A 4,788-nucleotide genomic window follows, 5' to 3' on the forward strand; every position below is an offset into this window, starting at 1 on the left:
AGGGGTTGTAAAGATTTGATTTTTATTTTCTAAAAGCTAATGCATTGTTGGTTCACTTTCCCTTACCTTCGATTTCCCTTCGAAATGTTTTTTTTCTTTGTCTGAATTTCTCACTTCCTGTTTCTCCTCAGTAAACTTCACACCATCATCCGAGCGGTGTTTAGTCAGCCAGAACAGCTTACTGAGGAGGAACAGGAAGTGAGAAATTCAGACAAAGAAAACAAAGAAAAAAACATTTAGAAGGGAAACTGAAGGAAAAGGTAAGTGAAACAACAATGCACTAGCTTAAAGGAACATATTTAGAAAATAAAAAACAAACCTTTACAACTCCTTTAAGTGCCAAATAAGTAAGTGGCTAAAGGATCTATAATGTGTCTTGGGGGTGATGGTACATCTCCACCTGAATGCTTCCAAATAAACTAGTAATTGGTATTCTGTAATTTTTTACAGGCTACCTATTTAGAGTTACAGAGGAGGTCTTGGGCTTGAATTGTTGCTCTTCCTCTAACGCATACGGCGAAGCCTCACGTGTGATTTGAATGCCATTTACATATGTGAGCGTGACTTACGTGTGCGTTCGCTCTTGTGCACGGGCATGCAAGGATGGAGGAGTTTTAAAAAAAATAAAATATTCTCTATTATACTTTTATTTATTTATTTTTACACTTGTCTCAGTCTCTCCAGCCTCATCCCAGACATTGTTTACTTCCGCTGGCCCAGACGGGATGTCATAACATTGCGCCCGGGCCTCTAAAGGTCATAGAGATGACTGGGGATCATCTGGTCACCAGAAATATCTATGATCAAATTCCGGTGGCGACTGTTTCATTCTCCAGCTCACCGATCCCACGGGCGAGCTGGTAGAAGCATCGGAGGGTGGCGGGAGGGGATTGCCACTATGATTGTTCTAACGGTGCAGGGAATCACCAGATGAAAAAGATGATATCAGGATGATGCCTGAAGCTGCAGGCATCATTTACATATCCCCACTCAAAGTCCAGGATGTCATATGATGTACCTTGGGCGAGAAGCGGAAAAGGGATCGTGTCTCCCCCTATTCTCCCCTGCAAGCAAGCTTTTAATAAAAAGATGTATTGCCCTTAAAGTATTGTAGCGCAAATAGACATGTATACTGTGTTAAAAACTGGCATCCAGACTCTCTCAATGCACGGTGGAGGAAATATTGTATGAACTGTACATGAATCATATGAACACATGAAAAATGTATTATTGAAAAACAGGTTACTCAGACACAGAAAAATTCAGAACATTTATATGCTTATCAAATAATTTTTATTTATAATATTTTGGTTTTATTGTCATGCACATATTTGGTTCTAATTTAGTTTGGTTATAATATAATTAATATATTTATTTGCATAGTTTGTGCTTTAGATTAGAGGGAACATAACATCAATACTTTTGATTTATTTGGCTGTTAATTGTGTGAACAAAATAGATAGTTGCAGTAATTGAATTTGATTCATTGCACATAGGTTTCATCACATAGGAGGTGCTGTCTGCCATTTAGTCTTTACTATATTTGAGCAAAAAGGGCAAAAGAACTAACATCAATGAGTAGACAAAGTAATAACTAAAATGAGAAATAGAGTGGCAATTTACATATTTACTTTTCAGTTGTAGAAAGTTTTTCTTTTCAATGTGATTGATAAGTATTGACCAAATCTGGTCAGGATCTCTTCACCAAGAGTTTGGTAAATCTTGTTCAAAATTAATAGAAGCTGAATTAAGAGATAAATCTCATTAAAGTCTATATCTCTGGCTCTTATTTTTGAAATAAAATACTCTCATTTTTAAATTTGTTATAATACCTGCCTTGTCTCTCCTTCTGAAATTGCAACTTACTAAAGCTGACTACACGCAGTTCATTGACTGTAAAATAGTTCTGGCTATCGCTTCTAAAATAGACTCTAATTTTTATTTTGGGATAAAACCTGCCCGGTCTATGAAATTAGGACCTACTAAATCTGACTACATACAGTTCATTGACAGTACACTATGAACTGAAACTTGGAGGCAGATTCTATTAAAGTCTATATATTCCTGATATTGTTTGTGGAAAAATCAATTCTAATTTCTATTTTGTGATAAAATCTGCCTCATCTCTCCTTCTGAAATTACAACTAACTTCATACAGATGATTGACTGCAAAATATTTCTGGCTATTGTTTGAAAAGACTTTAACTTTTATCTTTTGATAAAATCTGCCTGGTCTCTTTCTTAAGTTAAGAGGAAGTAAACCCTTCCAAACAACTTGGACCTATAGGTAAGCCTAGATTAAGGCTTACCTGTAGGTCCAAGCAATATCTCCTAAACCTATATGGTTTAGGAGATATTTGCCCGAAAATGGGCACCGCTGTCTACAGCGCATGCGCCGTAGACAGCGGCGCGCATGCGCACTAAATGCGGCAAATCCAAGAATGGATTTGCCAAATTTGTCGATTCCCGTGCGCATGCGCGGGAGTGACGTCATCGCGGCCTCGCCGTATGACAGCGGCGGAGCTGCGAGGCGCGACTCCCGTGCGCATGCGCGGGAGTGACGTCATCGCGGCTTCGCCGCTGTCATTTGTCGGAGCTGCGAGACGCCACCAGCAAGATGGACGCGGCGGACTACAGGGATCAGCGGCGACTTCGCTGGCTCCTGTGTCAGGTAAGTGACACATAATGAGCTACTATGCGATGCATAGTAGTCCATTATGCTTTACCTTTGCAGGGAAAAAAAGAGGAAGTAAACCCATCAGGGTTTACTTCCTCTTTAGGTCCTACTACATCTGAACACTTACAATGCATTAAGAGTACAATATTTTTAGCTATTTTCTATGAAATAATAGACTCTAATCTCTCTATCTCTCTGAAATCGCTGCCTAATAAAGTAGATTATAATTTATGTCTGACATTATAAATGTGACGTACATTAATACTTAGCATGTCAGCCTCTTCAGGTAATTCACTTTTAAACGTTATTAAGATCTCAATAAAATCATATATTATTATGCCATGTCACATGAGATAATCATGTCACCACAAGCTCTCAAGTATAAGATTACTCCTGCGGCCATTACCTTACTTACATCACCTCTTTACCGTATTTCTACTAATAGATGTACTTACTTAATTTTCAGTGTAAACTCATTACACGTGATCTTTTTCATAAATTTTTTATTTCAAAATAAAATTTTATTTTTTAAATTTAAAAGATCGGACAGTAGTAAATCTATTATTACATAGCCACTTTGGCTAGTTTATTCCATACATATCCGCATTCTATATAACTGAGATGGTTTACCTCCACTAAGAACTTTTACTTTATTGTACACAGATATTGACTCTAATGTATTTTTTGAATAATATTTGGGGACTTAGCTAATGTCCAGAGCAGAGTTCCACCAAAAAAAATTTATTTAAAAGTCAGCAGCTACAAATATTGCAGCTGCTGACTTTTAAAAATAAGGACACTTACCTGTCCATGTCCTCACCTGAAGCTGACCTGTCTCTCAGCTCCTGAGTGGAGGCGCCGGCATCTTCAGTAAGGGAATCAGGAAGCCTTGCGGCTTCACAGCCTGGTTCTCTACTGCACATGCGCGAGTCACACTGTGCATTATGAGTGGTCCCTGCTGTCTTCTGGGACCTGTGTGTCTCCCAGAGTGGGGGGCAGAAGAGGGTCCAGACATAGTGTAGATCGCCACAGATACTGCAGAAATCTTTCGCCAGAAGTAGGAGCAAATAGCTGTATTAGACAGGTATCTGCTCCCCCCTCCCCCCAGAAAGGTGCCAAATGTGACGCCGGAGGAGGGGAGGAATCTGGACAGCGGAAGTTCCCTTTTTGGGTGGAACTCTGCTTTAACATGTGTGTAAAAACAGAAAACAGCCTATGAAGCAAAATGGTTAATGTTTAACTACAGGTTGCAGAAGTGTTTTAATGTGGTCTACTTGCCACGCATAGTTTTTATGCACGTTACATGTTAATATTCAGAATCATTAAGACTACTTATCTTTTATAGTATTTCTCAGCATAAAGAATTGCCCGTCCCTGGGTGGGCTTGAACCACCAACCTTTCGGTTAACAGCCGAACGCGCTAACCGATTGTGCCACAGAGACTGATGGAAAAACCCTTATTGCTGAACATTGTGAGTGAGCTATAAATGTAATGTAGCAAATTACATGTGAGGTATTTCTGTGACTGAGAGCAATAATTCTAGTAAAAGACCTTCTCTGTAACTCCAAACTGGTAATTGTTATTTTTATTTTTTTAAAGCGCTGCCTATGGAGATTTTTAAGTACCGTAGTTTGTCGCCATTCCACTATTGTGCGCAATTTCAAAGCAAGACATGTTATGTATCTGTTTACTCGGCGTAACATCATCTTTCACATTATACAAAAAATTGGGGTAACTTTACTGTTTTATTTTTTTAATTCATGAACGTGTCTTTTTTCCCCAAAAATTGCGCTTGAAAGACTGCTATGCAAATAGCGCGTGACATAAAAAATTTGCAACGATTGCCTTTTTATTCTCTAGGGTCTCTGGTAAATATGTGTGTGTGTGTATATATATATATATATATATATATATATATATATATATACAGTATATAAAATATAATGTTTGGGGGTTCTAAGTAATTTTCTAGCAAAAAATTTGGATTTTAACTTGTAAGCAGCAAATGTCAGAAATAGGCTTAGGCATGAAAGGGATAAACATATGGTGCAGCGCTGCTGAATATTCAATACTGCAACAAATCCAATCAATCACAAAAGACAATAATGAT

The 4,788-nt window shown here is 38.1% G+C and overlaps 1 non-coding gene across 1 annotated transcript; it reads right to left on the reverse strand.

The window, feature by feature from the left end:
* Positions 1–4,046: 4,046 nt before the first annotated feature.
* TRNAN-GUU (transfer RNA asparagine (anticodon GUU)) lies at positions 4,047–4,120 on the reverse strand. The gene has a single exon. It is a non-coding gene; the product is annotated as a tRNA-Asn (tRNA).
* Between the last annotated feature and the right edge of the window lie 668 nt (positions 4,121–4,788).

Source organism: Lithobates pipiens, unplaced genomic scaffold (genome assembly GCF_037356315.1).
Source record: "Lithobates pipiens isolate NorthernLeopardFrog02 unplaced genomic scaffold, aLitPip1_a1.2 Scaffold_8, whole genome shotgun sequence".
Classification (NCBI taxonomy): Eukaryota; Metazoa; Chordata; class Amphibia; order Anura; family Ranidae; genus Lithobates; species Lithobates pipiens.